General features: G+C 42.3%; 2 long non-coding RNA genes across 2 annotated transcripts in view; both read right to left on the bottom strand.

Annotated features, from left to right (window-relative positions):
- LOC122971161 overlaps window positions 1-5000 on the bottom strand; it is a 20775-nt gene that overhangs the window by 1426 nt on the left and 14349 nt on the right. The gene's annotated exons all lie outside the window — the stretch shown is intronic.
- The window catches only part of LOC122971160, a 15637-nt gene continuing 10697 nt past the window's right edge, over window positions 61-5000 (bottom strand). Inside the window, exons 2-3 of the long non-coding RNA XR_006399417.1 lie at window positions 731-763; window positions 61-206 (exon numbers count right to left, since the gene is read on the bottom strand). This is a non-coding gene — a long non-coding RNA (uncharacterized LOC122971160). The remainder of the gene's footprint in view (window positions 207-730; window positions 764-5000) is intronic.

Here is a 5000-nt window from a genome sequence, read left to right as displayed (position 1 = left end):
AGTAGTAATAGTACCAGGAGCAGTAGTGTGAATAGTTGTAGTAGTAAAAATATTACCGATCTGGACTTTGTCAGGGCCGATGTTGAAGTTGTTGACTATTTGAGTTAGAAAGGACTTAATGTTTTCATGGTCTTCAGAGGTGGTGCTCCCGGATTCACAGATTAACAGCACGATGTCAGCCTTGGCTGTGCTTTCACACTGAGAACCTGGAGGAAAACAGAGGATTGTGGGATACAATACACAAGAGACCAGATATAGAAGCAAGACTAAGACTGTGTCTGAAATCACTCACTATTTACTACAAAGTTCACTCTATTTACCCTCCTCCATTTTATTTCAGTGTCTGAATTCTGTGTGTAAATTTATCCAACATTTAGAGCCTCAAATGTTCCACAATGGAACAAAAAAGTCGTGTTCATGTCATGTACGCTACTTCCTGCAAACAATCCCACAATGCCATGCGTTGTATTTAATAGATCTGATATGGATTTTATAGAAATTAGCGGTGTGCAGCTCTACAGCGAGCAGTGATGACGTCCAAAATCTAGATTTTCACCTTTCAATGCTAACATTAGCATATTTTATTAGTTATTACTTTTGAGGGTATTTGATCATAAACCAAAGTGGATTCATTGTCCAGCACTGATGGAGGTGCGGGTAACGTCCTCCAGCTCCTCCTGGGGGATCAGAGGCGTTCCCAGACCAGATGAGATATATTCTCTCTTTTTACCTGTTGGTTGGTGTTTATCTTCAGCCTGGAGTCCTGCAGAGAAAATCAGAAAATTAATATTTATATTGTTGCAGAGCTGTGAACTGAACAAACACTGTGAGGCTTTGCAGCAGCTCAGAGCTCATCTCACTGAAAACACACAGATGTTGAAGTCGATGCTACAAACAATTATAATTTGTGTATGAAAATAACGTATTAAATGTTCAGTAACAAGAAAACGGAGCTACTGCAGTATGAGGTACTCTCAATTATTCTAGGGTGAAAATAATCCTCATAAAAAGACAAAAAATGAAGGAAAAACAAACGTCTCTCTTTGCCTGGTCAGTCTGAAACTTTAAAAACCTTTTTTCTCGACCTCACTGCTTCTACTTTCTGCTTCTTCTCTGAAGAGCAGCAGATGAGATGAACACATGAACACAAGCTCAACAGACGCTTCATACAGAGTTAAAGGAAAACTAACATGTTGGTTTGTTTCCTGTCTGATCGTCTGACTGTGTTTCTGACCTATCAGACGTCTTTTTAATGACGTCACCATGTTCACAGATCTCAGATATTAACTTGTTGAGTACGATGTTGTTACTACTGATAGAAATGATGAACAAAACTATGAAAATAAGCCAGAATTATGTTTTAGTGCAACAGACTGGTTCATATAGAGTTAACCAACAGACTGGTTCATGTAGAGTTAACCAACAGACTGGTTCATATAGAGTTAACCAACAGACTGGTTCATGTAGAGTTAACCAACAGACTGGTTCATATAGAGTTAACCAACAGACTGGTTCATGTAGAGTTAACCAACAGACTGGTTCATATAGAGTTAACCAACAGACTGGTTCATGTAGAGTTAACCAACAGACTGGTTCACGTAGAGTTAACCAACAGACTGCTTCATATAGAGTTAACCAACAGACTGCTTCATATAGAGTTAACCAACAGACTGCTTCATATAGAGTTAACCAACAGACTGGTTCATGTAGAGTTAACCAACAGACTGGTTCATATAGAATTGACCAACAGACTGGTTCATGTAGAGTTAACCAACAGACTGGTTCATATAGAGTTAACCAACAGACTGCTTCATATAGAATTGACCAACAGACTGGTTCATGTAGAGTTAACCAACAGACTGGTTCATATAGAGTTAACCAACAGACTGGTTCATATAGAGTTAACCAACAGACTGGTTCATATAGAGTTAACCAACAGACTGGGTCATGTAGAGTTAACCAACAGACTGGTTCATATAGAGTTAACCAACAGACTGGTTCATATAGAGTTAACCAACAAACTGGTTCATGTAGAGTTAACCAACAGACTGGTTCATGTAGAGTTAATGCAACACAGCAGCTCAGAATGACTTCAATACCCAGAAATCCTGTGTGGTGACATCATATACCACTGTGCTATTTAAAGACTGTGTTTGTGTGTTTGCGTGTTTATGTGAGTGTGTGTGTATGTGTGTGAATTTATGCATGTGTGAGTGTGTGTGAGTTAGTGGGTGCGTGTGTGTGAGTGTGTGTGTATGTGAGTGCGAGTGTGTGTGTGTGTGTGTGTGTGTGTGTGAGTGTGTGTGTGTATGTGTGTGTGTCTGTGTGTGTTACTGACTCTGTGTGTGTGTGTGTGTCTTTCTGTGTATGAGTGTGACTGTGTGTGTGTGTTACTGACTCTGTGTGTGTGTGTGTGTGTGTTTGTCGGTGTGTGTGTGTGTGTGTGTGAGTGTTTATGTGAGTGTGTGTGTCTGTAGATGCAGTAGTGTGTGTGTCTGTAGATGCAGTAGTGTGTGTGTGTAGATGCAGTAGTGTGTGTCTGTGTAGATGCAGTAGTGTGTGTGTGTGTGTAGATGCAGTAGTGTGTGTGTGTAGATGCAGTAGTGTGTGTCTGTAGATGCAGTAGTGTGTGTGTGTAGATGCAGTAGTGTGTGTGTGTGTGTGTGTGTTTGTGTGTGAGTTAGTGTGTGTGTGAGTTAGTGGGTGCGTGTGTGTGAGTGTGTGTGTATGTGAGTGTGAGTGTGTGTGTATTTGTGTGTGTAGATGCAGTAGTGTTTGTGTGTGTGTAGATGCAATAGTGTGTGCGTGTGTGTTTGTGTGTGAGTTAGTGCGTGTGTGAGTTAGTGGGTGCGTGTGTGTGAGTGTGTGTGTATGTGAGTGTGAGTGTGTGTGTATTTGTGTGTGTAGATGCAGTAGTGTTTGTGTGTGTGTGTGTGTGAATGCAAGTGTGTGTGTGTGTGTGTGTGTGTGTGTGTGTGTGTGTGTGTGTGTGTGTGTGTGTTTGTGTGTGTAGATGCAATAGTGTGTGAGTGAGTGTGTGTGTGTATGTGTGTGTGTAGATGCAGTAGTGTGTGTGTGTTTAGATGCAGTAGTGTGTGTTTGTGTGTGTAGATGTAGTAGTGTATGTGTGTGTAGATGCAGTAGTGTGTGTGTGTGTAGATGCAGTAGTGTGTGTGTTTAGATGCAGTAGTGTGTGTGTGTGTGTGTGTGTGTGTGTGTAGATGCAGTAGTGTGTGTGTGTAGATGCAGTAGTGTGTGTTTGTGTGTGTAGATGCAGTAGTGTGTGTGTGTGTAGATGCAGTAGTGTGTGTGTTTAGATGCAGTAGTGTGTGTGTGTGTGTGTGTGTGTGTGTGTAGATGTAGTAGTGTATGTGTGTGTAGATGCAGTAGTGTGTTTTTGTGTGTATAGGTGCAATAGTGTGTTCGTGTATTTAGATGCAGTAGTGTGTGTGTGTGTGTTTAGATGCAGTGGTGTGTGTGTGTGTGTGTGTGTGTGTGTAGATGCAGTAGTGTATGTATGTGTAGATGTAGTAGTGTTTGTGTGTGTAGATGTAGTAGTGTATGTGTGTGTAGATGCAGTAGTGTGTGTGTGTGTGTAGATGCAGTAGTGTGTGTGTGTGTGTAGAGGCAGTAGTGTGTGTGTGTGTTTAGATGCAGTAGTGTGTGTGTGTATGTGTGTGTGTGTGTGTGTGTAGATGCAGAAGTGTGTCTGTGTAGATGAAGTAGAGTGTGTTTGTGTGTGTAGATGCAGTAGTGTGTGTTTGTGTGTGTAGATGCAGTAGTGTGTGTCTGTGTAGATGCAGTAGTGTGTGTGTGTGTAGATTCATAGTGTGTGTGTGTGTAGATGCAGTAGTGTATGTATGTGTAGATGCAGTAGTGTGTGTGTGTGTGTAGATGCAGTAGTTTGTGCGTGTGTAGATGCAGTAGTGTGTGTTTGTGTGTGTAGAGGAAGTAGTGTGTGTGCACGTGTGTGTGTAGATGCAGTAATGTGTGTGTGTGTCTGTGTGTGTGTGTGTAGATGCAGTAGTGTGTGTCTGTAGATGCAGTAGTGTGTGTTTGTGTGTGTAGATGCAGTAGTGTGTGTCTGTAGATGCAGTAGTGTGTGTTTGTGTGTGTAGATGCAGTAGTGTGTGTGTGTAGATGCAGTAGTGTGTGTGTGTGTGTGTGTAGATGCAGTAGTTTGTGCGTGTGTAGATGCAGTAGTGTGTGTTTGTGTGTGTAGATGAAGTAGTGTGTGTGTGCGCGTGTGTGTGTAGATGCAGTAGTGTGTGTGTGTGTGTGTGTGTGTGTGTGTAGATGCAGTAGTGTGTGTGTGTGTGTGTGTGTAGATGCAGTAGTTTGTGCGTGTGTAGATGCAGTAGTGTGTGTTTGTGTGTGTAGATGAAGTAGTGTGTGTGCGTGTGTGTGTGTGTAGATGCTGTAGTGTGTGTCTGTAGATGCAGTAGTGTGTGTTTGTGTGTGTAGATGCAGTAATGTGTGTGTGTGTGTGTGTGTAGATGCTGTAGTGTGTGTCTGTAGATGCAGTAGTGTGTGTTTGTGTGTGTAGATGCAGTAGTGTGTGTGTGTAGATGCAGTAGTGTGTGTGTGTGTGTGTGTGTGTAGATGCAGTAGTTTGTGCGTGTGTAGATGCAGTAGTGTGTGTTTGTGTGTGTAGATGAAGTAGTGTGTGTGTGCGCGTGTGTGTGTAGATGCAGTAGTGTGTGTGTGTGTCTGTGTGTGTGTGTGTGTGCGTGTAGATGCAGTAGTGTGTGTGTGTGTGTGTGTGTAGATGCAGTAGTGTATGTATGTGTAGATGTAGTAGTGTATGTGTGTGTAGATGCAGTAGTGTGTGTGTGTGTGTATATGTGTGTGTGTGTCTTTGTGTGTGTATATGTGTGTGTGTGTGTCTGTGTGTGTGTGTGTGTCTGTGTGTGTCTGTGTGTGTGTGTGTGTGTCTGTGTGTGTCTGTGTGTGTGTGTGTGTGTGTGTGTGTGTGTGTGTGTATATGCAGTAGTGTGTGT

This window comes from Thunnus albacares, chromosome 20, assembly GCF_914725855.1.
Source record: "Thunnus albacares chromosome 20, fThuAlb1.1, whole genome shotgun sequence".
NCBI lineage: Eukaryota > Metazoa > Chordata > Actinopteri > Scombriformes > Scombridae > Thunnus > Thunnus albacares.
Note: the sequence above shows the minus strand (reverse complement) of the source record. Positions and strands in the feature narration are given on the sequence as shown.